The 27,916-nt window shown below is 39.3% G+C and overlaps 1 pseudogene; it reads right to left on the minus strand.

The window, feature by feature from the left end:
* Positions 1-604: 604 nt before the first annotated feature.
* On the minus strand, positions 605-27,204 carry LOC116863047 (annotated as a pseudogene).
* Positions 27,205-27,916: the final 712 nt, after the last annotated feature.

The following is a 27,916-nucleotide window of genomic DNA, read 5'->3' on the forward strand; positions in this document are numbered from 1 at the left end:
AACTAGAAAGTTTTCATTTCCTCCCTGTTCCCCATTCATTAACAATCTTTAACAAGGCCATGGAAATTATACTTTGTAGAATTCGGAAAGCATTTAGAGATTACAGAAGAGTGAAATCGATACTGATTTGTGAATCGGCAAGGAGTTCTCTAAAAATATAATTTTTTTGAGAGAGTCTTACTATTCTAAAGTTTCGTAATGAAACACTGATTATTGGAATTCAAATTGTTTCTGAAATGTGGTTCTTTTACTGTCTCAGAATGGGAGATAATACTTATTTAAAAACGCCTTGAGGGAAGAAGGGCAGGAAGTCATGAAAGAAAGCATAGTTGAGACACTTCTGCAGGCTGAGTCAGGACAGCCAGGCTTGTGCACTCTCTGCTAATGAGTGGGGAGGGGGTGGGGAGAAAGGCGGAGCCTGAATGTGAATAAACTGCTTCAGGGGAGAAAACAAAGGCTTTGGCTCTTGGACACTCTGACAGGCTTACAGCTCTAGATAGTACTTGGCTCTTTAATTAGGGAGGGTAAATCTTTATAAACTTGCTAGATGAAGATAAGAGAAGACAACAGTGCAGTTTACTTTGCAAAGAGGAAGAAATCACAATCAGTTCTTATTCACTGTGCTGCCAATATTAGCCACAAAATCGTAGACTTGGTCAGCTTCAAGGCCTGGAATTAACTTTAAATCCAAATTCAGATTATAAGTGTAAGATGGAATGAATACTTTTCGGGGTAACTGCAACCTTCACAAACTTGGACAGATAGAGGTTCTGGTTTGGTATTGGAAGGGAGTCAGGCAGCATCACTTGTCACTTGGCAGGGAAGCAAGGCAGGCAGGGTGGTGAGAAAGCTTGACAGAGACCAAGATGACCTTAAGGCTATCCTCAGCTTGACTAAACAGGCCAAGTCTCTGACTGCTTCTCCCCCTCCCTTTTCTTAGAGCTGTTTCTTTAGAAACATGCAATTGCAAATTCATTCTTTGCCTTATTGACATGTAAATCTCTAAACTTCTTGTCTGTTCCTCATCAGAGGAATGCGTTTCTCCATGGCCTGGGAGCTATCTCTTGGAAATGTATTCATGAAAGACAGGGTCCCTAACATCCAGTCTCAGGGAGATGGTAAGAGCCTACCTTATAAGTATCAATTAACCAACAAGATGGATTAATTGAATTGACCAGCCTCCTCCACAATGTCCTCTAGTACTTTTCCACTAACCTGCCCTAGTACTTAAAAAAAAAACCCACATTTTGTTTCAAGGGCGCTAAGTTCAGTCTCTGTCTCCTATTGCCATAATTGCTTAAATTTATTTATAAAAAGTCTTGAATAAATTCTTCCTTGCCTGTTCAATTCTGTCTGGTATAATTTTTCTTTTACTGTAGTGAAAAAGGAAGGATTCATATGTGCTCTGATGGGAAGCTGATAGCATGGAGAAGCTGGTGGTGGACTAGCAAGAGAAGCTTTTTATGTGATCTACCTTGGCATGGGTACTACCCAGTGGTCACTGAGGCTTTTTGGGTGCATAAGCCGAATCTTAAGGCTGGTTTGTTGGACAATGTGCCCCAGACCCCAAACCCTGAGTGTTAAAGCTGATTCTATAGCCACTGGATTATCCTTAGTCAAATGTCCATCTTTCAAAATAATTCTTGTGACTTTGAGGTTATTTTGGAGTTTTGTTTTGTTTTTAAAGATTTTTATCTTATTTATTATTTTAGAGAGAGAGGGCGAAATGAGCAGGGAGAGGGGCAGAGGCTGAAAATCTCCAGCAGACTCCCTGCAGAGTGCAGAGCTCAAGACCCTGAGATCATGACCTGAGCTGAAAGCAAGAGTCTGTTGCTCAGCCAACAGAGCCACTGAGGAACCCCAACTTTGAGGTAATTTTGAAAGGTGTCTAGGTCTGTGGAAATATGGATATAATTAAATTCCCAAATTCAACTTACATGGGAGAAGCATTGGAGGGTACAATGGGCACGAAATAATTTTTACTAAACCAAGAGAACTTTCAGGGAGGACACCATTACATAGTCAACTTCGGTGGAGATTGATTGTCTCAGACAGCTGGTCTCCATGTCTCAGAGAAAAGCCTGAGTGATGCCTGTGGACTTCCCATGCCAGCCTCAATATTAATCCAGTTCCCTGGGTTTATAAGGTTCCAGCTACTCAGTCCTTCTTTTTTCTTTTCTTTCTTTCTTTTTTTTTTTTTAAATTAAAGTATAATTAGCATACAATATGACATCAGGTTATACAGTCTTTCTATCCCCATATAACTGAGTGGGAAAATGTGCAAATGTTTAAGTGAAATAAGTCTATGATCAAAATGTTGGAGTGGAAGAAAGGAGATTCTGTGACCTGTATTGAATGGCATGCCAAGGACTAGGCAATGGTCAGGGTTTGTCCCAGGAGCAAAACATAAGCCATGTGTCATCTTTGGAGATCGTAAACTGTGATAAAGCTGGACTAAAAGTCTGCTTTTATCAACAAGTACTCCTTTCTGAAAAAAATCTCTTGTTGATCTAAATACTTTTGTTTTTTTGGTTGATTTAAATTCTTAAAACTTCCTGATTACTGTTCGAATTTTAATAGTAGAGATGTAAGCTTGAAAGTAACACGTTAAATTTTTTCTTTTCCTTTTTTTTAAATGAGGAAGATAATTTTATTTTTATTTTTTGAATTTTGGGGTTGGGGGTGGTAGAGGCAGAGGGAGAGTGAGAAAGAGAAACCCAAGCAGGTTTCAAACCCAGTGTGGAGTCCAAAAGGCGACTTGATAGATCTCACAACACTGAGATCATGACCTGAGCCCGAACGAAGAGTTGGATGCTCAACCAGCCTAGCCACCCAGGCGCCCTATAGGGAAGATAATTTAAAAATCTCTTCCATAAGGGTGCCTCGGTGGCCCAGTGGGTTGGAGCCCCTGCCTTCGGCTCGGGTCATGATCCCAGGGTTCTGGGATCGAGCCCCGCATCGGGCTCTCTGCTCAGCGGGGAGCCTGCTTCCTCCTCTATCTCTGCCTTCTTCTCTGCCTACTTGTGATCTCTGTCTGTCAAATAAATAAAATCTTTAAAAAAAAAATCTCTTCCATATTTTCCCTCTAATATCTCTCTTACACACATGCGGGATCAACTACATCTGTTCATTTTGAGAGTAAATTCCTAAGGGTTCAGAATCTCCTGAACTCACTCAGAGTGCACTTTGTATTTCCAACCTGTATATATTCTTGCATTTCAAGATTCAGTATAAACATTAATACAGCCATTACATAGGATCACATACAGCAATTGATTAGGAAAATGACATTCAGTTACTTCAATTCTGACATTGTATGTGACATTATATATAAAATTTAAAATAAAGAAACATTAAATTGAAAGTTAATTGAATGTAAATTAAATTTAAATAAAAATTAAAATAAGGAAACTGTTTTCTGTTTGACAAGTGCAGATTTAGTTCAGACATAAACTGGATTCAGATAACATAGTTAACATTAAATTCACTTTTTCTTTGTTATTTTAAAACTAAAGAGTGAATCAAGAAAATAAAATACTACATGGGTGGTATAATTTAGTAGTTGTTTCTGTTGCAGACACTTCAATTTTATTAAAATTTACTTATTAGTTACTTGACATGTTTTTACATAAATGATTATTATATCAGAGTAAACAAAGGATTAGTTATTTGTTTTACTTTATGATTATTCCCAAACATTCTTGTCTCATACTGGTTTTAAAGATTATCTTCCTTTTAGGGCCAGATTCACCATGTATGCCACTGCTGACATGTGGTCATAAAGTCTCAAACATGGGGGACTAAACAGGTTGTAATTAAAATTCAAGATTTCCTGTTCTCTAATCACAACTGTTTCTGTGTCCCTCATGAGAGAAAGCAGTCTACCAATTCATGTTGACTTTGGATTGCAAATTTACTGATACGTTATTGAACACCAGTTAGGTACTGAGGGCAACTCAGAAAGTGCAACTACCTGCATTTGAATGTGATCAAACAATAAATTAAAATTAGCAGGTCCTATTTCTTTGTCTCTGACTGTTTTGCCTATTAGGTCAAAAAAGTCATGGAAGCTGAATATCCCCCATCTGACTCATTGTAAAAAGGTTCTGTGGAAAATGCTGATTTGGGAATGACCAGTAAGGACTTTACATTCCTCTCAGCTTGACTAAATTTTACAGGAGCTTCTTCCTGGCTCCAGGCTCCGACTTCATTTTCTTAGGGCATTTAGTTGAGAAAACTTCACTTGTAAATTATTTCTCTGCCCCTCTGACTTGTAAATCTTAACCAACCAACCAAACAAACAAATAAAAACAAACAACAAACTCTTAGCAGTTTTATAACCCAAGAAGGTCTTTCTCAAGGACATCTGGACACATCCCTTTGCAATGGGCTCATCAAGGAAGTCAGCTATCCTATCTCCTTGTCTCTGTTGGAAGGGGAGAAGCCCAGCTTCAGTGGAGGCTAAGTAGCAAACATCAATGGCCTAATCCTAGAGAAAAAAATGTGCCAATTAAGGAGTAACTCAGTGTAGGGGTCACAGGCCTTTGAGCAACCTCCCCACTAACATGTTTTCTAACTCACCACAACATTTAAAAACTCTTCCCCTCACCCCGTATTCCAGTGGATTTGAGTTCAGATGAAGTTCTGGTGTCTTTCCTCTATGACAATAGCCTCAAAGTCTTACTTGATGAATTAACTTTATCTAGTGCCAGTTTTGCTTTGACAGGGATCAGATGCGAGCAGGAGAGAAACAGGATGATGGGGAGATACATTTGATTTCATAAAGGCTGAAGATGCTTTGTGTCTCAGGGGAACTGACAATGATTTTGTTACTCTGTAGCCCATGTGTCTTGCATATGCCCTCGCTGGGATTTCAGGGCACTGGGCGCTAGCAAGTGGGGTCTGCAAATCCCAGGGAGGAACGGGAGCACTCACTTGCCKACCTCAGCAAACTGGCGGGACTCATAAGCAATTCTTTGTGTTAACCACCCTTTTTTGGTGAGTCACAGAATGAAACCAATGTCTTCTATACCTATGTTTAGTGTGATCCTCACTTAAAAGCTGAATTTTCTTCATTGCAGTTTTGAAGACGTTCATGGGTGTATTGGGACAAAGCATTCTGTAGTCATCCTGCCTGAACCAATTAAAACTACCGATTGGTGATACTTAGATGTCTCATATGCCTTAGAGGAAAAGGACAGTTTTGGTTGGAAAGAAAGACCTTAGAGAAGGAAGTGAAGGTTCTAGTTGTCACACGTTCTGTCTTAGAGAATGACGGTAAGGAGGCTCTACTGCATTGATTAGTCCAGGAACCCAGTCTGACCTAACAAGAGAACACTTGGCAATGATGTTGCTGACTGTTTAAATAAAGCTAAAGTGCTTGGCAGAATATCACGTCTGGCGAAATGTAGCAAAGGGGAGTTGGTGTGAAGGACCCCATTAAGAACAGGGGCTGCTGCTTGCAATGCAGAGCCTAGGCCCAGGGCAGGGCACATAGCTTGTGAGGCATTGGTCGAGTGGTGAAGCCAATGTCTGGGGTTAGGTCCAGGTCCTGATGGGAGACCCCAGGGAGTGGCTGGAAGGTGAACTTCTGCATGAGGCTGGTGAAGATCAGGAAAAGCTCCATCTTGGCCAGTGACTCACCGGCACACATTTGGCGCCCTGGAGAGAGACACCGTGCAGGGTTATGAGAAATAGGAGCACAAAAAACAAACACAATCTGGTCAGAGACAAAAGCTGTCCAAGTGTGATTTCTCTTACTTTAGAATGTGTGGATTACTGGTGTAGCGTCTTCTTGGCCTCATGGGCTCTGCCGAAGCCCTGGAAAAACAATATCAAGTACATATTCCCCCCGGAACTGCCCCCATGAGGGAAATAAGCAGCTAAACAAACATTAACATTTTAGTGTGAAAAATGTAAGGGTAAACCTAGTGTGTCATGAGAACAGATAGTGAACGTACCCAATGTAATTTGAAGGGTCAGGGAGGCCTCCTGCTCTGTACAAGAGCTTTATATCTCAGCTCTTGTGCCCTGGGTGAGAAGAAGTCAGCCAGCAAATATGTGGTGGGATGTGGAAGGGTCATGATGCATATCAGGGCTAAAATTATTTGGCTCTGACATGAGCATAGAACATGAGTTATGGAGCCTAAGACCTGAGGTCTACCTAAGTAGATTTGGATCTACTTAGCCTCTGAAGACATGTGAAGCATTTAAGAACAGAGACTTGGTTCATATTACTTTTGAAACATGATTTATTGGGGGAAATGTCAAGATATCTGAAAAGTGGAGTCAGTAAAATTGAGGGAGGAAGTCTTCTAGTTAAGTTTTTATTGAAACAAGAGGGTCCAACAACCTTTGTTGTTGGTTTATATAATTTGGAAGATAACTCTCAAGTGTACTGAGTCAGAAAAGACTTCAACGTTCTGAAAAATATCAGAATGTAGATATTTTACATCTCAGGGAAAGTAACGCTTTGGTTTAAATGGGACTTCCAGGAAATAGATGAACACCACAAAGGGTAATGGGGGGCATTTTTTCACGATGCCTACTACCAAGGCAGGATTTTTAGGGGTGAAAGGCAATGTATACTACCTCTCTCTGTTTGAAAATGTTTGTTAAACAAAAACTAACAATTCAGTCCATTGATGTATGTGCAATGCCAATGAGATACAGGTATTTAATTTAGCTGGCTCTGAGACTTTTGCTCAGGGAGGGTTCACTGCCCAGTAGGTGAGACCAACAAGGAACTAGGTGAATATTACACAGTGTCACAAGCTATGATAGCATGTTGAGGGAGCCCATGGAAGGCACACCTAATCTAGCTTTTGGGATCAGATCTTCCCACTTGCCCAGACCAATATGTATGATTGAGTGGTGTCATCTAATGGATGATAAATAATGCAACTTAGGATGTGAATTATCAACCCTATATTTCGGTTTATTCAGTTAAGCTAAGAGTCTAGCTACCCAACAAAACAAAGCATGCATTGTTTTAGTTTACTGTTAAGGATATATAAGTTAAAACATAGCAACTGATCTTGTTGATCTTAAAAAGAAATGCTGTGTGCAAAATTAGTTGAGTGATTGTGATCAAAGATCAAATAAGCCCACCAGAGAGCAAGATGTCTATCTTAATGCAGTAAGTAAGGATGAATGTGAGGACTTTGCACTCAACATTGGTTTTATGATATTTTCTCTTATTGTGATGGTTTTGTGGTTGTTATATTTAAAAAATATTCCCATTTGTCTGTCTATGATAAAACAGAGTATCACTACTCCTAGATTTCCTAAAGCAGGAAACACACACACACAGTATATCTGGAGATGTTTGGAATTCCTGAGGTAAGCTTTGCCAAACTTGTTTGAAGATGGGCCACTCTGCAAGAATCTGGACTATTGGCTGCTTGTCTCACAGTCCAAAGAAGCCTCTAAGCCCAGGTGTGTGAGAAACCAGGAAGGACCTGGAGGCAAAGTTGGTCAGAAAAAAAACAGTAATTGTTGTGCATGGAGACAAGCAGTTGTCAAGGGGAACATTGTTTCTTCTCTCTAAACATCAGTAAATCCAAGATTATTGCTCCACCTCTTCACTTGTAAAATGAAGGTTTGGAATTAGATGTAGCTGAAGTGCCCTCCAGAGATCATTGTTTATGTTTCCGTGGCTTTCTTTTTTCAAAATCTAATGCAAGGAAACATGAGAAAAATTGAATTCATAGCACTGTGAATTACATGTGGATTATTTTTCTTTTCCTTTAACTCCAGTTCCAGATGTGGTATTATGTTTTTATTTAAAGTAGAAGTCATTAATACATGTACTGTTTTCTCGTATATCATCCTACGTCTGTTTGTGTGTAAAAATTAGAAGAATGCATTGTACTTTGTGTCTCTCTGTATCCCTTAGTTATCAGTAGGTAAGAAAAGTCTATCCTTTGGGTAACCGCTGTTTAACCATCCCTGAATGGGTATATGGAGTGAATGCTAACCTATTGTTTGTGTAAGTGGAAAGGCACAAGGTGACAAACTGCTTATGGTGTAGTATGCTAAGATCCTTTCCTAGGAATGGAGAATTCATTTCAGGTTCTTTTTTTTTTTTTTTTTAAGATTTTATTTATTTATTTGACAGACAGAGATCACAAGTAGGCAGAGAAGCAGGCAGAGAGAGAGGAGGAAGCAGGCTCCCCGCTGAGCAGGGATCCCGATGTGGGGCTCGATCCCGGAACCCTGGGATCATGACCTGAGCTGAAGGCAGAGACTTTAACCCGCTGAGCCACCCAGGCGCCCCATCATTTCAGATTCTTAAGAAGCCAGAAAATTATAGAGTAAATTCATTTAGTTCCCTGGATTCCAAAATGTACTCTAGTGGAAAGCTCTTCTCTCTTCCCTAATCCTAAGCCCCCTCCCTCCCTCCCCTACCCAAGAAATTCTAAGAGTAACACTGGCATTTATACATATTAAAGCAAAGCTTTTCAGGGGTGCCTGGTTGGCTCAGTCAGGCCACCAACTCTTGGTCCCGGGGTCCTGAGTTCAAGCCCTGCAGTGAGCTTCATACTCGACATGGAATCAAATCAATCAATCAATCAATAAATCAAGCAAGCAAAGCTTTTCTGGTTGGAGTGAAGTGGGCTATCCACTGTCCCCATGCTTAACTTTCTCCTCAAATTCTCAAGGCTCTACCTTAGCTTCAGCTACAAGGAGTCTTCAGGGACTCCCTAAGAAAATGCCATTCCAATGCCTAATGTCTTACAGCCAATTTAAAGCCTGGGGAGAAAAGACCCTTTCTACTCTCCCATATTTCTGACGTTTAATGCCACATTGGAAAAAAAAAATACAAAACCTAAGTAAAGTCATCAGACAAGGCCAAATCTCTCCAGATTTCGCAAACCACCTGTTTCAAAGGCGAGACCTTACCCGCTGAAAAAGGCATGAAAGCGTCTTTCTTGACAAAGTTTCCAGTGGAAGTCAGGAAATGATCGGGATTAAATGTGTCCCTAATGTAGGGACTAAGTGCCTTGTCAAATAGTTCCCATTTTCTTTCTTTCTTTTTTAAGATTTTATTTATTTATTTGACAGAGAAAGCGAGAGAGCACAACCAGAGGGAGCAGCAGAGGGAGAGGGAAAAACAGGCTCCCTGCCCACTGCAGGGTTCAATCCCAAGATCCTGGGATCATGACCTGAGCTGAAGGCAGATGCTTAACGAACTGAGCCACCCAGGGGCCCCAGTTCCCATTTTCAATAGAACAACCGACAATAGACAATATTATTTCACTTTGGAATAATTTAGGTTCTGTTACTACAAGTACAGGTGTACTCTAAGTATAGGTGCAGGGGAACCCTGAAACAGGGAACTATGTCTATTTTTTTAAGTCAATTAGAGAAAGACAATTATCATATGATTTCATTCATGTGGAATTTAAGAAACAAAACAGAGGAGCATAGGGGAAGAGAGAGAAAAATAAGACGAAACCAGAGAGGGAAACAAACCATAAGAGATTCTTAATATTAGGAAACAGAGGGTTGCAGGAGGAGACAGGGGTTAGGGGTTGGGGTAACCGGGTGATTGACATTAAGGAGGGTATGTGATGTAATGAGCACTGGGTGTTATGTAAGACTGATGATGGATCACTGACCTCTACCTTTAAAACCTATAATATGTTATATGTTATATGTTAATTAATTGAATTTAAATAAATTAAAAGTAAGTACATAAATAGCTCAATCCTTAAACAGATTTTTTTTAAAGATTTTTATTTTACTGATTTGACAGAGAGAGATCACAAGCAGACAGAGAGGCAGGCAGAGAGAGAGGGAGGGAAGCAGGCTCCCTGCCGAGCAGAGAGCCCTATGCGGGACTCGATCCAAGGACCCTGAGATCACGACCTGAGCCGAAGGCAGCGGCTTAACCCACTGAGCCACCCAAGCGCCCCTTAAACAGAATTTTTAAAACAATTTTATTTATTTACTCATTTGAAATGTAGAGAGTGCGAGAGTGCGAGCAAGTATGCAAGCGGGGGCAGGGGGTGGGAGGGGGAGAGAATCTCAAGCCGACTCCTTGCTGAGCAGGGAGCCTGACGCAGGGCTTGAACCCAGGACCCAGAGATCATAACCTGAGCTAAAACCAAGAGTCTGACACTTAACCGACTGAGCCACCCAGGTGCCCAACTATGGCTAACTTTAGGTGTGGCCTTTTATCTTCAGTATTTATTAGGTCACTTGGGTGGTTAGGGACCCCTTTGAGAATCTGATGAAATGTATAAAGAGCTTATCTCTCACATACATGAATATACCGAGAAACACACCAAATTTAGCCAACAGTGAAGTTCTTGCTGAACTTTCTAGGGTTAGGGAATATTAGATTATATGGTGCTTCTCTAGGGACCCTAGACACAGTAACCTAGATCTAAATGACAAAAATAATTATTCTGATCCTACAAAGAAACATCAGTGGTAAGGTGAGTGTGCTACATAGCACTAAAATGGTTTGATCTGGAATCACCTAAGAGTTTGCAGGAAAAACACATATATAACCTTAACCAAAAAGCCAATATTGTTTTCACGTCTTGCCTAACCTCTGAGTAGATGTGTTACTACCAGCATAATATACAAAATACTCTGGGTACATAGAACTTACATTAAACCATACCAATATCCATTGTAAGTTATCGAACTCCACTAAGTGAGGAAATCATGTTGTCCAGGCCAGTCTGCCAGCTAGTCGAGATAAAATTGAAGTCTAAATGGGGTGCTATTCTATAATCCTTCCAGAAATAATGGTGTCATTCCCACTACTGCATGCATGACATGTGTGTACTTAACTTACTTTGTTATATTTTTATTCTTCAGCTTTTCAATATGTTTCCAGTTTTGGGGTTCCTCCTAAATAGTCACAAGACAGTACTCAGGAATAGAGATGAATTATTTGCTTTTATAAGGATGACCTTCCTAGATCATCAGAATAACATTGACAAAAATGATCCAAGAAGTTTCATTGAGGCTTTTTTGGTCAGACAGCAAGAGGTAATGGTGTTACCTTATCGTATTTTTTATTATCTAGTTTAATTAATAGCATCTGGAGGAAAAATTATCAGATGTTTTAACCAAACAGGCTTGTCACATCTTTGTACTCAGGATGTTCCAGAAAGTGTACATTTTTGAAATGGTAAGTCTCTGACAAACACTTTTTCATGGTCTCTTGAACAACCTAGTGTGCATTAGAAGAAGTAAGATGATTGAATGGGAAGATATAGTTACCGCAATCCTAGGACCTCCAACGAGCTTCACATTTTCACCAATCAAGGTTAAGAGTCTCAGGAATTGGGTGTCTTGGTAATCCAACCGTCTTCCAAACAACACTGACACAATAACATTAGCAACAGAAGCATTCATTACTGTTTTGACCTCAAAGGGCTTTCCTACAAGAGAATTCGTTAATCAGATTAGGAATACTCACTAAACAGTATTAAGCCAGTTCTGGAATGATGGGAACATACTGTCAACTAAAGATTTCATAGAGGAGTAAGATTATTGGTGACCGTGACTTTTAAGGAAAGGTGAGACTAGATGAACCTTGAAAAATATCCAGAACTTGCTTAAAAGATTGCCAGAAGGCAAACTAAAAGTATAGGTGTCAAAGAAAATCTACATTTGGCTCAGTTAAAGAAATTAAAATGTGCCAGGTGAGGGCCATTTCAGTGTATGTATGTGTGTGTGTAGCAAGTGTTAACGCATAACATCTGAGAAAATATCAACCTAGAAGGCTACCATCAAGTTCATAAATTTAAAAGAGGATATCTAGATGATTAAAATGATTTTACTTGAAAGAACCTCATCTAGAGTCTCTTGTTTTAGCCTCTTCTGTTACTGGGACCTGTTTTCCTCAGCATCATTGAAAACTATTTAGATCATTAAACATACATTAGTGGATGTACACTTATTTTTGGCAACCAGAATGCTAGGATTTACTTTCAATATGAGCACCTACCCTAATGTGGAGGCTGAAGGCTTGGGGGAATTTCTGTAGGGAATATGTTTCCTTTTTAGCATATAAATGTAAGGGTGTTTCAGATACTATGTACACAAAGACTTGAGAAATTAATGTTTGTTAGGAGCTTAACACTGCAGAGGGAAAATATATTTTCCTCTAAGTACTTTCTCCAAACTGCTGATGGGCTCTCTGTGTACAGCGACGGCTAACTTAGCACATGGGTCCCCGAGCTTTCTGTTTCTTGTCTGTATTCATCTCAGGTTTGCCTGCCTTTGACCATTTCTCTTCATGTTGCTACCTGCATCCGTGAAGATAATATTCACATGGACATTTTTTAGTAAGGAATGAGCTCAATTTATTAAGGAAAAGAGAAATTAAAATATTAGATAGTTAAAATATTAAAATAATATGGAATTAACTGTATATCATTTAAAGAGATCAGAAATACACCTGTTACTGAAGAACTGTTCCAGATGGAAGGAAGCAAAAGAGACATGACAAGTGAACGTGATGCATGGGTCAGGATTTTCTTTTGCTATTCAGGATATTAATGGGACAATGGCAAAATCCGGCCAAATAAGTTTAGGCGATTACTGAGTCAATACTAATATCCTGAGTTTTGAAAATCATGCCTTGGGAATGTGAGAGAATGTGTTTGTTTATTTCAAGGGAACTCATTGAAGTGTTCAGGAATAAAGAGAGAGCATGTCTCCAAAGCACTTTCAAACAGCTTAGAAAAAGAGAGCAAGAAAGAAGGCAAACGTAAAATGCTGACATTTGGGAAATCTTACAGAAGAGCATGTATTGGGGAATTATTTGTAAATTCTTAGAATTTTCCTATAAGACTGAAATTATGTCTATGTAATAAAATATAGCATTTGGCTTCTTCCTCATGAAAATAAGACGTGGTTTAATTCATTCTACACACCTCTGTGAGACTCAAAGCTGCGTATGAGATGCTGGCATTCCTCTAAGATCCTGTCTTCTATGAGCCGCTTGCCCATTCCAAAGTTCCGTAAGGTGGTCAGGCTGAATCTTCTCATAGTTTTCCAAGTTTCACCATGAGAGAAGACAATTCCTTATAATGAGTAAAGTGTTTGAAAATTATTTCTGCAAGGTTTTTAATATTTAATTTGCAAGGACAAGTAAAAATTTAAGAGAGGCTTTATTCTCCCTGTTGAAAGTAAGAGGCTTCTCTTTCACTCAGAGCATTTACTTTAGAAGACTTGTATTTTTTCCAGTTTTTAAATCGTATATAGATAATCATATCAAACACATATGATGTATATCACATATAAGTCCTTCTGAAAATATGAATAGGTCTTTTGTCAACGTTGTGACCTAGCAATAGCTTTCTTGGCCACCGGGGGCCATCTGTTCAGAATATAAACATCGAGGAAGAGAGTTCCCCTTTCTCACAGTTTCTGTGTGAGGGTAGGAGCCTCACTTTGGTGGGTGCCTTGCCCCAAATTGCAAAACTACCTCCTATCATAAAGGTATGAAGACCTTATTATTCTTTTGTATACAGACAATTAACACAGATGGTCACCCTGATTACTGGGTGTATCTAGGATGAACTATGGGTGACAAATGGTGCTGTCAAGCCCTCTTAGTTATTGAGGACTAGTTATTGTTTTCCCTGAGAACATTTTTGTAATGGGTTGAGTCTGCTTCGTTGTATAAGAGTGAGATTTGTTTTTGTCTTTGCAATTTCTTAGTGGATTGTCTGTGATACACATCCCATCTTGGTTTGATGCTTATTCAACAATAAAATTGTTTTCTTTTTCTATTATGTTTGTGGAGAGGAGGATTTCTGGGTTGGGAGAAGATTTTGGTTTTAATTCTATTTCTCTGACAAATTCGTTAAACAAATCCTGAGTCTCTATTATATGCTTACATCATGGTAGGTGTGTGGTTAAGGGACAGATGAACATTAGAAAACAAAGTCTTTTTTGCTAGGGAAAAATGTGGACTACAGACACAAGACTCACCCAAGAAAAAAGTTAGGAGTAAGTAATTACCAAGAGGTGTAGCCAAGCTTCCACATTGGTTCTCTACATACTAATTTCTAGTCACACGTGTTGCTGTAGCACAGAGTAGGTGTGTGATAAATATTTATTAACTACAACAGCTATGTGAATTTGTGCATGGCTAGAAGAAATAATAAACAAATTCTTAGAAGAGTTGGGATATACGCTAACTTACAGAAAAATAAGGAGAGAGAGGATTACCATAGTGGCCCATATTTTTCCACGGTCAGTTTGTGGTGACAGTGGCATTACTCCTTGTGTTTCAGTCCCTAGCCCTGGCCCTTCCTCCACTGGCATTTTTCTCATTTTTCTGTGGAGGTTCCAGAGACAGGGGAGGTCTTTCTGAGTTGGAAATAGGAATAGTTTCCTAAAATAAGAAATCAGAATAAACTAAGGCAACCTAGGTGTTGGAAATGGGGCAGTGCCATCCCTGCCAGTGTCAGCATGAAATCCAAAACACCAAGAGAGATCTCTCCTGTGCAGCTGTTGCCACTTCATGGGAGGATAAGCCTTCCTTTGAAAGGACACTGGCAAAGGTTAGATTCTGCTCACGTTCAGTTCTTAAATTAATAGAATGTCATTCTGTCTGTGGATACTGTGGTGCATAAAACTCTTTTGTAACAAATATATGACTCTTCAAACTATCTCACGTTAATATTTAAAGATTTACATTTGAGAACACAGTAGTAGAACATGAAAGGCCTGCAGATGTCCCTGTATCTTTCAGGACATAGTGATAGTCCAGCCATGTCATTGTGGAGAACATCAATTTAGCAATATAAGGAATGGAAGTTTATTTATTTATTTATTTATTTACTTTCTTAATTATTTATTTGTCATTTTTTGAAGATTTTATTTATTTATTTGACAGAGATGAGAGAGCACAAGCAAGGGGAGCAGCAGAGGGAGAAACAGTCTCCCCACTGAACAGGGAGCCTGATGCAGGAATCAATCCCAGGACCGTGGGATCAGGAGCTGAGCCAAAGGCAGATGCTTAACCAACTGAGCCACCTAGGTGTTCCTAGAACTTCTAAAAACTGGCACCCAGGGTGCCTGGGTGGTTCAGTTGGTTAAGTGTCTCTGCCTTCGTCTCAGGTCATGATCTCAGGGTCCTGGGATTGGGCCCTGCATTGGGTTCTCCGCTCGCTCAGCAAGAAATCTGTTTCTCCCTTATCCTTCTGCCACTAGCCCCTTTCCCTACTTGAGCTTGCCCTCCCTCTCTCTCAAATAACTAAAATCTTAAAAACAACAACAACAACAATAACAACAACTTGGCACCAAAGTTTAAAATATATGTAAGTTACATGGCAAAATATTAAGATGAAGAAATACTCCAAAATGGTCTAATGCTAAAGAAAATATTAAATTTTTCCTCTATTACACAAAATTGGTTTAAAGAATGCTTTTACCCATTTGGGTGGATTACTAGACAGGGTGTGGGGTGGAGAACGAATCGTTTTCTCTTTGAACAAAAAGTAATTTTCCTATGACCAGTTAAGTCACTTAAAAAGAAAAACTACTTGATTCTTAAAATGATTTGCTGAGGAAAAAAACTGTTAGATTTGATATTGACATAAATTAAAATGATTTTTTGTATAATCATAGCATCAGTGAGTAACATGTGAAGTCTTATGAAAAAAAGCAGCGATGCCAGAGGGAAGAGACAAAACGTGTCCCAGATTTCTAGAAGGAATAAAAGAAGATAGATCCCAGGTGCTAAAGAAGAGGGACTGAATGATCTGTTTTTCTTCAATGCTGATTTTACGAGATGTTAGTAGGAATTCTAAGAAAAAGAAATGTAGGGGCGCCTGGGTGGCTCAGTGGGTTAAAGCCTCTGCCTTCGGCTCAGGGGTCTGGATCCTGGATCATGATCCTGGGGTCTTGGAATTGAGCCCCACATCAGGCTCTCTGCTTGTCAGGGAGCCTGCTTCCTCCTCTCTCTCTCTGCCTGTTTCTCTGCCTACTTGTGATCTCTGTCAAATAAATAAACAAAATCTTAAAAAAAAAAACAAAACACACAAATGTCTAAAGGACTGTTGTGGTAAATTGTGTGTGTGTGTGTGTGTGTGTGTGTGTGTGTAGTTCAATAGAATATTACTCAGGCATATAAGAGTGATATCTTGCCCTTTACAACAATATGGATGGAACTAGAGGGTATTGTGCTAAGTGAAATTAGTCAGAGAAAGACAACTACCATAGGATTTCACTCATAAGTGGAATTTAAGAAACAAAACAGATGAATATATGGAGGGTGTGGAAGAGAGAGGGAAACAAGTCATAAGAGACTCTTAACAGTAGAGGACATACTGAAGATTGATGAAAGGAGGTTGGGGGGTACCTGAATGGGAGATGGATATCAAGGAAATGCCTGTAATGAGCACTCATGTTGTAGGTAAGTGATGAATCACTGATTTCTACTCCTGAAACCAATATTACACTGTATGTTAACTAATTAGATTTCATGTAAAAAAAAAAAAAAGAACTGTTGCAAGGACTAATATGTGTAAAGACTGAATTACATAAAAGTATGTAGACTTTTGGTCTTTTTCTCAGAGGTTTTAACATCCCATAAGGCACCCCAGGAGTTCAGAGAGAGGCCTTCATTATGTAGTTTTCTCAAATTCACTTCACTGACACTGGTTTTTGCATAGAACATCTACTAATATCTCAAAGGACAAGATATTAGAGAAGGATAGTGTGAGAAATGCTTTTTTTTTTAATTTTTAAAATTTATTTTTAGCGTAACAGTATTCATTGTTTTTGCACCACACCCAGTGCTGCATGCAATCCACACCCTCCCCAATACCCACCACCTGGTTCTGCCAACCTCCCACCCCAGCCCCTTCAAACCCCTCAGACTGTTTTACAGAGTCCATAGTCTCTCATGGTTCACTTCCCCTTCCAATTTCCCTCAACTCCCTTCTCCTCTCCATCTCCCTTGTCCTCCATGCTATTTGTTATGCTCCACTAATAAGTGAAACCATATGATAATTGACTCTCTCTGCTTGACTTATTTCACTCAGCATAATCTCTTCCAGTCCAGTCCATGTTGCTACAAAAGTTGGGTATTCATCCTTTCTGATAGAGGCATAATACTCCATAGTGTATATGGACCACATCTTCCTTATCCATTCGTCTGTTGAAGGGCATCTTGGTTCTTTCCACAGTTTGGTGACCATGGCCATTGCTGCTATAAACATTGGGGTACAGATGGCCCTTCTTTTCATTACATCTGTATCTTTGGGGTAAATACCCAGTAGTGCAATTGTAGGGTCATAGGGAAGCTCTATTTTTAATTTCTTAAGGAATCTCCACACTGTTTTTCAAAGTGGCTGCACAAACTTGCATTCCCACCAGCAGTGTAAGAGGGTTCCCCTTTCTCCACATCCCCTCCAACACATGTTGTTTCCTGTCTTGCTAATTTTGGCCATTCTAAGTGGTATAAGGTGGTATCTCAATGTGGTTTTAATTTGAATCTCCCTGATGGCTAGTGATGATGAATATTTTTTTCATGTGTCTGATAGCCATTTGTATGTCTTCATTGGAGAAGTGTCTGTTCGTATCTTCTGCCCATTTTTTTATATGATTGTCTGTTTTGTGTGTGTTGAGTTTGAGGAGTTCTTCATAGATCCTGGATATCAACCTTTTGTCTGTACTGTCATTTGCAAATATCTTCTCCCATTCCATGGGTTGCCTCTTTGTTTTGTTGACTGTTTCCTTTGCTATGCAGAAGCTTTCGAGTTTGATGAAGTCCCAAAAGTTCATTTTCGCTTTTGTTTCCTTTGCCTTTGGAGACATATCTTGAAAGAAGTTGCTGTAGCTGATATCGAAGAGGTTACTGCCTATGTTCTCCTCTAGGATTCTGATGGATTCCTGTCTCATGTTGAGGTCTTTTATCCATTTTGAGTTTATCTTTGTGTACGGTGTAAGAGAATGGTCGAGTTTCATTCTTCTACATATAGCTGCCCAGTTTTCCCAGCACCATTTATTGAAGAGACTGTCTTTTTCCCACTGTATATTTTTTCCTGCTTTGTCAAAGATTATTTGACCATAGAGTTGAGGGTCCATATTTGGGCTCTCTACTCTGTTCCACTGGTCTATGTGTCTGTTTTTATGCCAGTACCATGCTGTCTTGGTGATCACAGCTTTTTGGTAAAGCTTGAAATCAGGTAATGTGATGCCCCCAGTTTTATTTTTGTTTTTCAACATTTCCTTAGCAATTCGGGGTCTCTTCTGATTCCGTACAAATTTTAGGATTATTTGCTCCAGCTCTTTGAAAAATACCGGTGGAATTTTGATCGGAATGGCATTAAAAGTATAGATGGCTCTAGCAGTATAGACATTTTAACAATGTTTATTCTTCCAATCCAAGAGCATGGAATGGTCTTCCATCTTTTTGTGTCTTCTTTAATTTCTTTCATGAGTGTTCTGTAGTTCCTCGAGTACAGATCCTTTACCTCTTTGGTTAGGTTTATTCCCAGGTATCTTATGGTTCTTGGTGCTATAGTAAATGGAATCGATTCTCTAATTTCCCTTTCTGTATTTTCATTGTTAGTGCATAAGAAAGCCACTGATTTCTGTGTAGTGACTTTGTATCCTGCCACATTGCTAAATTGTTGTATGAGTTCTAGTAGTTTGTGGGTGGAGTCTTTTGGGTTTTCCATATAAAGAATCATGTCATCTGCGAAGAGAGAGAGTTTGACTTCTTCATTGCCAATTTGGATACCTTTTATTTCTCTTTGTTGTCTGATTGCTGTTGCTAGGATTTCTAATACTATGTTGAACAAGAGTGGTGAGAGTGGGCATCCTTGTCATGTTCCTGATCTCAAGGGCAAGGTTGCAAGCTTTTTCCCATTGAGGATGAAATTTGCTGTGGGTATTTCATAGATAAATTTTATGAAGTTCAGGAATATTCCCTCTATCCTTATACTTTGAAGGGTTTTAATCAGGAATGGATGCTGGATTTTGTCAAATGCTTTTTCTGCATCAATTGAGAGGACCGTGTGGTTCTTCTCTCTTCTCTTATTAATTTGTTCTATCACATTGATTGATTTGTGAATGTTGAACCATCCTTGTAGCCCAGGGATGAATCCCACCTGGTCATGATGGATAATCTTTTTAATGTGCTGTTGGATCCTGCTTGCTAGGATCTTGTTGAGAATTTTAGCATCCATATTCACCAGGGATATTGGTCTGAAATTCTCCTTTTTGGTAGGGTCTTTGCCTGGTTTGGGGATCAAGGTAAAGCTGGCTTCCTAGAAAGAGTCTGGAAGTTTTCCTTCTGCTTCAATTTTTTGAAACAGCTTCAGGAGAATAGGTGCTATTTCTTCTTTGAAAGTTTGGTAGAATTCCCCAGGGAATCCATCAGGTCCTGGGTTCTTGTTTTTTGGGAGGTTTTTGATCACTGCTTCAAATCTCATTACTAAATATCGGTCTATTCAGATTGTCAATTTCTTCCTGGTTCAATTTTGGGAGTTTATAGTTTTCCAGGAATGCATCCATTTCATCTAGGTTGCTTAGCTTATTGGCGTATAACTGTTGATAATAACTTCTGATGATTGTTTCCACTTCCTTGGTGTTAGTTGTGATCTCTCCCTTTTCATTCATAATTTTATGAATTTGGGTTTTCTCTCTTTTCTTTTGCATTAGTGTGGCCAATGGTTTATCGATCTTATTGATTCTTTCAAAAAACCAGCTTCTAGTTTCATTGATATGTTCTAGAGTATCTCTGGTTTCTACCTCATTGATCTCAGCTCTAATCTTGATTATTTCCCTTCTTATGTGTGGAGTTGGTTTGATTTGTTGTTGATTCTCCAGTTCTTTATGGTGTAGAGACAGCTGGTGTGTTCTGGATTTTTCAATTTTTTTGAGGGAGGCTTGGATGGCTATGTATTTCCCCCTTAGGACAACCTTTGCTGTATCCCATAAGTTTTGGACCTAAGTGTCTTCATTCTCATTGGTTTCCATGAATTGTTTCAGTTCTTCTTTGATCTCCTAGTTGATCCAAGCATTCTTAAGCAAGGTAGTCTTTAGCTTCCAGGTGTTTGAGTTCCTTCTGAACTTTTCCTTGTGATTGAGCTCCAGTTTCAAAGCATTGTGATCTGAGAATGTGCAGGGAATAATCTCAGTCTTTTGGTATCTGTTGAGTCCTGATTTGTGACCCATTTGTGACCCATGTGGTCTATTCTTGAGAAGGTTCCATGTGCACTTGAGAAGAATGAGTATTCTGTTGTTTTAGGGTGAAATGTTCTGTATATATCTATGAGGTTCATCTGGTCCAATGTGCCATTCAATGATCTTGTTTCTTTATTGATTTTCTGCTTCAATGATCTATTTCTGAGAGAGGCATGTTAAGATCTCCTACCATTAATGTATTCATATCAATATGACTCTTTATCTTGATTAACAGTTTTCTTATGTAATTGGCTGCTCCCATATTGGGGGCATACATATTTACAATTGTTAAATCATCTTGGTGGATAGTCCTTTTAAGAATGATGTAGTGTCCTTCTGTATCTCTGACTACAGTCTTTAATTTAAAATCTAATTTGTCTGATATGAGAATTGCTACCCCGGCCTTCTTTTGAGGCGCATTGGCATGAAAGATGCTTCTCCATCCTTTCACTTTCAGTCTGGATGTATGTTTAGGTTCAAAATGGGTCTCTTGTGACAACACATGGATGGGTCCTGTCATTTTATCCAATCTGCAACCCTGTGCCATTTTATGGGCGCATTTAGGCCATTCACATTGAGAATGATTATTGATAGATACGTTTTTATTGACATCGTGTTACCTTTAACGTCTTTCTTTCTGTAGATTGTCTCTATATTTCTGTTCAATGCTATTCTTAGGATTTTTCCTCTTTTATAGAACCCCCCTTACTATTTCCTGCAGTGTTGGCTTGGTGGTTGCATAGTCTTTTAAGCCTTGCCGGTCTTGGAAACTCTTTATTTCTCCATCCATTTTGAATGTCAGTCTTGCTGGATAAAGTATTCTTGTCTGCATGTTCTTCTCATTTAGTGCCCTGAATATATCTTGCCAGCCCTTTCTGGCTTGCCAGGTCTCTGTGGACAGGTCTGACGTTATTCTGATGGGCTTTCCTCTGTAAGTAAGGAGCCTCTTTGTCCTAGCGGCTTTCAGGAGATTTTATCTACAATTATGATTCCTCAATTTGACTATCAGGTGCCTTGATGTTTTTCTGGAATCTATAATCTTGGATGGAGACCGTTCAGCCTCTAGTACATGAACGCTGGTTCCATTCATGAGATTGGGAAAATTTTCATGAAGAACTTGTTCCACTGTATCTTCTAGACTTCTTTCTTTCTCCTCCCCTTCAGGGATTCCAATAATTCTGACGTTGGAACATTTCATGGCATCATTTATTTCCCTGATTCTGTTTTTGTGGCTTCTAAGTTGTTTGTTCCATGCTTCCTCCTGATCCTTTCTCTATCTGTTTGTCCTCCCGATCACTAATTCTATCTTCTGTCTCAGTTACCCTAGCTTTGAGAGAATTAGGTTAGATTGGAACTCATTGAGAGCATTGTGAACCTCATCCCAGGTAGCTTTCAGCTCTGCCTTAACATTGTGAACATCATCCCTGGTGGCTTTCAGTTCAGCCCTAATCAATTCCATTTGGTCATCCATGGCTTTCTCCAACCTAGCTATTGCCTGGATAATTGTTAGCCTGAATTCTCTTTCCGACATATTGTCTATGTTGGCAGCTGTTAGCTCTTTGCAGAAGGCCCATCCTCTGTATTTTTCTTCTGTTGGGCATTCCTCCTCCTAGTTACATTGGTGAGAGATGGCTGAATGGATGTAGCTGGATGTATCGACCGTGGTGCAGTCAAGGTGCACCCTGGAACGCTTCTGAGCAATCAGGATTCCCCACCCAAATGAGAGAAGAAAGAAAAGAAAAAGGAAAAAAAGAGAGAGAGAGAGACAGGAAAGAAAGGGAAGATAAAAGAGAAAGTTCAGCCCAAATGGGCCCCAAGGTAAGATTTATGAAGTATACAAACAAAAACAGACAAACAAAAAGACTGATAAAATATATGACAAGAGAAAAAAAAATTATATATATATATATATATATATATATATATATATATGCAAATAAAGGAAGAACCTCATCAAAAAGATTCCCAAGTGTAAGATTTATATACTATCAGGACAAACACAAAAACACAGAAACACTGGTGGAAGAAAAAGATGGGAGAGTGGTTATAAATTCTCAGTGTGGGCAAGGAAGGTTGTTTTGATTCTTCCTGGATGTATCTTGATATCTTTGTTAAAGGACTCAACTTTCCTAAGATAAAGGGGGATTAAAAATTGGTTTACCTATAGGGGTAGCATTGATTGGGGTAAGGGGATTACCTTGAAGTTTAACTCTATATATGAATATTAGAAAATAAAAATAAAAAAGGAATAAAGTAGACTAAACTAAACTAAAACTTAAAAAAAAGAAATTTAAAAAATAGAAATGCAAAAGAAAAACACAGGTGTATGTATCAAAAAGTTCAGGTTAGAAGGTTATTATGGAATTTGATGTACTGGACATCTCACTGTGATGGTAAATAGGTTAAAAAATTATCTATATTAAAAAAAATGAGCCAGGGCGCCTGGGTGGCTCAATGGGTTAAGCCGCTGCCTTCGGCTCAGGTCATGATCTCAGGGTCCTGGGATCGAGTCCCGCATCGGGCTCTCTGCTCGGCAGGGAGCCTGCTTCTCTCTCTCTCTGCCTGCCTCTCTGTCTACTTGTGATCTCTCTCTGTCAAATAAATAAATAAAAAATCTTAAAAAAAAAAAATGAGCCAGAATAGTGGGAACAAATTAAAAATAAAAGTTGTCCTATGAAGTAGTGGTGGTTGTTCTCTTGTCCTCTTTTTTTTTTCTTTCCTGGTTGGTTTTCTGGGGGAGGGGCCTGCCACATGGGTTTTCAGTCAATGATGTTCTCTGAGTTAAGTCCTCCTGCCCCCCTTAAGGGGGTGGGCTGTGAGGAAACTGTTTTTTTTCAGGCTTTTGTTCTCTGGAGGTTTTTATGTTTGTTCACTTTTTTTTTTTTTCTCTCTCTTGCCTTGACCGCTTTTGATGGTTTTTGTAGGTTTAGAGGAAAGCAAACTGCACCCTGACCTCCCTCTCAGAGAGAAGGCTGTCTGGCTGCAGGGCCCAAATAAATTCCCCCTTGGCTGCTGGCAGAGCAGGTTCTGAGTCGCGGTCCCTGGGGATGCAGGATTTTTGGCTTGTACCCAAAACCATGGCATCAGCGGCTGTCTGGGCAGCTCCAGACCGCCAGAGAGGTTCCAAGCAGCGATCACACACAGAGATTTTCCCGCTGGCCCGGGCTCGGAGTGCCTGGTCTTTCTGGGTCCTAGAGCACCGGGCTGGCGCCTGTGCGCACCTCTCTCAGGGAAGGGCATGGGGCGCAACTCAGACTCTGATAGCAGGGCAGGGCACTCACATGGGGACTGCAAAAAGGCTGTGCTTTGGCCGCCTGGCGAGGCTCCCAGCCCCTCATGGGAGCCGGACCCTACGCTCTCTCGGGCATGCTGGTGGCTCAAGGACCAAGACCTGGTTTCTCCACTGCACTCTCTCTGGCTCTGCGCCAGGGGTGGCTGTCCTGGGTCTGGGGACTAACCGCCCTGATTCCCACAATTCCCCCCCCCACCCCCGTGATCCTTTGCTCTTTTTGAGTGCTTTCTACCAGACTCCAAGTTAATGCTGGTCCCCAGACACAGGGCACTCTCTTATTGGGATATTACTTTCCAATCGGTCGCCTCTGGTAGCTCCCTCCCCCTTTTGTTTATCTTCCGATATCAGTCCGATGTTCCCACTCCGCTGTACCTGCCCACTGGCGTCTTCTGCTCCTGTAGAGATCCAGATGTGTATAATTCTGATCTCAGGCTGATTTCATGGGTGATCGGAGTTCTTCGGAAGGTAATCAGCTCACTTTAGGGTACAGGTTGAAAGGGCGCCTCCTCCTACTTCCCCGCCATCTTTTCTCCCTGAGAAATCCTTTTTCAAAAACTTGTTGAAGCATTAAAATGGCTTAGTAGCATTTACTAGATACCAATATTACTTTACTAAAAATAATGTCAAGATGAAACCATTCCCATTTTTAGAGTTATTAAATGAGCATTAAGTGGTTATTGCAATAACTTAAAGAGTTATTATATTAGTGGACTGACATAACAGTATAATATCTGGATTTTCTCAAGGCATTTATCTAAGACACACAAAAGCAAGATACAACAACTTTATCTAGCTGAGAATATGGTTCAATATTATTTATAACACTATTGCTATTGTACTTTTTGATGGATCAGTGGCAATCATTAGACTGTGACATCTTAAGCTGATGGCCTCTGTTCTCTTTGTATTTCCCTAGTGCTGACTATAATTTCGGCATAGTTTCTGGCTAAAAATTATTTGTTTAATAGAATTATCATGTACAATGAGAATAAAACCATGAACATAAATTTTCTCCTCAGTAAATTCTGTTTGTGTGATGTATATTGATGAAGGGAAAATTAAATCATGAAAGGAATTATTAAAGATAATATGGTGCAATTGATTTAATAATTTTAACTATAAGGATACATCTTAAGCTTAGAGCTTATTGCCTTTTCCTTCCAAAAGTCTTTCAAATATAGACACTTGAGATCGTTCCCCAAATTGATCACTGTAATTGACCAGGGCATCTTTCACTGTCTCATATCCAGAGAGTACCACCGCCTTCTTTGGACCCATTTAGATGCTGTAAATGGAGCCATATTTCTGGGAGAGCTTGGGTGTATAAAAAAAAAAAAGAGAGAGAGAAGCAACTAAAACATGGTACTGTAATAAAAAATGAACTAGATCTTGATCTTTGATAATTTAATTCTGACCAATTAATCACATTTATATTCTTGTGAAATGACAATACTTGACTAGTTCACAAAAGATACTCCTTGGTTGCTATACCTGTTTAAGCCATAATTATTATGATCATCCACTGATTGTCCTTATGCTCCACTTAGTTTGAGATTTCAAGTAGCAGGGCTCTGACATCATGGAATTGACTCCTAGTTTCTCTCTATTATATTTTTGTCTGGTCTCAGAAAATGCCCACCCCGGGCTCTAGGAAGACAAAGCATTTCCTGACAAACACACTGACTACCTGACCACCATATTCACGGCCTATTCTTTGTGGGATGCTGTAACCATAGGAGGTCCAAGTTAGTTCTGCACCATTATGTGACATTTCATACTATAAAGAAAACATTCAATTTCCTTTGATAATTAAAAATAACAAGAGTGATCATTTATTGCTTCCTAACTTGCCAGTATCTCTTCTAATGCACATTATAAACCAAAAAAGTAGATGTTATCATCATTTCCATCATATAGGCAAGGTACAGTGGCCTCAAGAAATAGTAAATAGCAATGCTCAAAAAGCATACACATAGAGCCTTGTCATCTGCAGAGCTTGTAGTTTTTACCCAACTAAGGTTTAGGTAAAAATGAGAAATGGACTTCTAACATTTCTTTCTTTAGGAAACTTCACTTTGGAAAATAACATTATAATTACAACACTCGTGCACTGTTGGTGGGAATGTAAATTGGTGCAGTCACTATGGAAAACAGTATGGAAGTTACTTAAAAAATTAAAAACAGAAATACCATATGATTCAGTAATTTCACTATTGGTATTTCCCCTAAGTCAATGAAACATTAGTTTGAAAGTATATGCACCCCTCTGTTTATTGCAACATTATACAACAGCCAAGTTATAGAAGCAACCCAAGCATCCATCAATGGAAAAATCACAATGGACAAATGAATAAGGAAGATATGATACACACACACACACACACAAGCACACACATGCACACAGAGGACTATTACTCAGCCATATAAAAGAATGAGTTCTTGGTATTTGCAATTACGTGGATGGACCTAGAAGGTATTATGTTAGGTGAAATAAATTAGGCAGAGAAAGACAAATACCATATGATTTTACTTATAAGTGTCATTTAGAAAAACAAAACAAATGAGCAAAAGGGGACAAAAAGAGAGAGAGACAAACCAAGAAACAGATTCTTTTTTTTCTTAAAAGATTTTATTTATTTATTTGACAGAGAGAGATCACAAGTAGGCAGAGAGGCAGGCAGAGAGAGAGGGGGAAGCAGGATCCCTGCTGAGTGGAGAGTCCAATGCGGGGCTCGATCCCAGGACCCTGAGATCATGACCTGAGCTGAAGGCTCTTCTTTCTTTCTCTTCCTTCTTTCCTTCCCTTCCTTCCTCCCTCCCTCCTTCCTTCATTCCTTTCTCCCTCTTTCTTTCTTTCCTTGTTTCTTTCCCGTCTTTCTTCCTTTCCTTTCTCTTCCTTCTTTTCTTTCTTTTCTTACTCCCTTTCCTGTCCTCTCCTCTCCTCTCCTTTCTCTTCCCTTCCCTTCCCCTTCGCCTTCCTTCCCCTCACCTCCCTTCCCTTCCTTTTCTTTCCTTTCTTCCTTCCATCCCTCTATCTTATTCCACAATCAAGAAACTGTAAAATCTTTGAAGTGGAAATTAGAGAAATTTGTCCAATATTTGGTCTAGCCCTGTAACTGTACAGACAAAGAAATAGAAATTAAATTCTTATATAAATTCACACAGCTAATTAATGACAAACAATTTTGAGTCTCAGTTGCTGGGACCATACTGTCGATTGTGCCTTCCACAGACACTCTTTTTAATAACAATTAAAATTTTCTAGAGTAAGACTATGATCATAATCAGTTCCTTTATAGAGAAATATGTAGGACATAGAATATGGATATAGAATATGGAATATGTAGATCAAAGTGGCTGAAATAAAGGATACAGATCATAAATATTTCAGGGTAAAATACCACTTTATATAATAGAAATATATTTACTTATATTTTTATATCCAAATTTAAAAGAAACTAAACATTAAATAAAACAGCTCAATTAACTTTGAATCCTATTTAATTACTTTATTATACATATACAAACCAGTCATAAGTGTGTGCGCGTGCTAATAAACTCGTGAGGGTAAGAATGAGGGTAGAAAATTATAAATAAGTATGAAATGAACAATCATTTTTTACCTCCAGCATCGTTTGATATGGCCTCTTCAGATTGAGAATATGCAGATTTCCAATAATTGGCAAAGGTCTGGGTCCTGGAGAAAAATGTTGCTTGGAAGCTTTAGTCATGAAGATTTTAATATTGAAAAGAAAAATGAGAAGCAGGCTCAGAACTGGAACTATGACAGAAGAGTCAAACCCACTCATTATCTTTAAGTAGAAGTAATTGTCAAGATAATAGAAATGTTTGCAATTGCAACCAGGCAGAATCAGCGGTTTCCAGTGCAAATCAAAAACATGAAGGCATTGCTCATCATATTTGCCCTATCTTCTAGTCAAGCATCTACTTTATAATTAAAATGAATTCAGCCCTACACAGTATGCTTGCCTTATTTCAGCTCCTTCCCCCTTCTCTCTTTTCACTTCTCAGTGCAACTTGTTTTATCCAATAGAGCCTGGAGGAGGGATTTTCTCTTCATGTAAAACAAGGATTTGTCTTGAAATCTCAGAGAAATACAAGATGTTCAACCTTCAGTGTGAAATCTACACTTTCACAATAAAAAGAATTGTATTGTTTGCTAGGATACCCTGTGATCTGTGAGTGGTTGGTCAAGTATCAATGTCACACCAAGAATGTCAAGGCTCTTATACAATAAGTTCTCACCCTTCCACTCTCCTAAGAGTTTCATAGGAGTCTCATTGCCAGGGAAAGAGTGTCGGTTTTTAAGTTGAGGGCTGTGTGCAGATCCTGACAGGTGACACATCCTCTTTGAGCCTTAGTTTCATTTTAAACTGAGAGAAATAAATTATTCAATTGTTGCAATGAGTTAGAAATGAACAG

The sequence above is a fragment of the Lontra canadensis genome, unplaced genomic scaffold (genome assembly GCF_010015895.1).
Source record: "Lontra canadensis isolate GAN:19392208 unplaced genomic scaffold, GSC_riverotter_1.0 scaffold479, whole genome shotgun sequence".
Taxonomy (NCBI): domain Eukaryota; kingdom Metazoa; phylum Chordata; class Mammalia; order Carnivora; family Mustelidae; genus Lontra; species Lontra canadensis.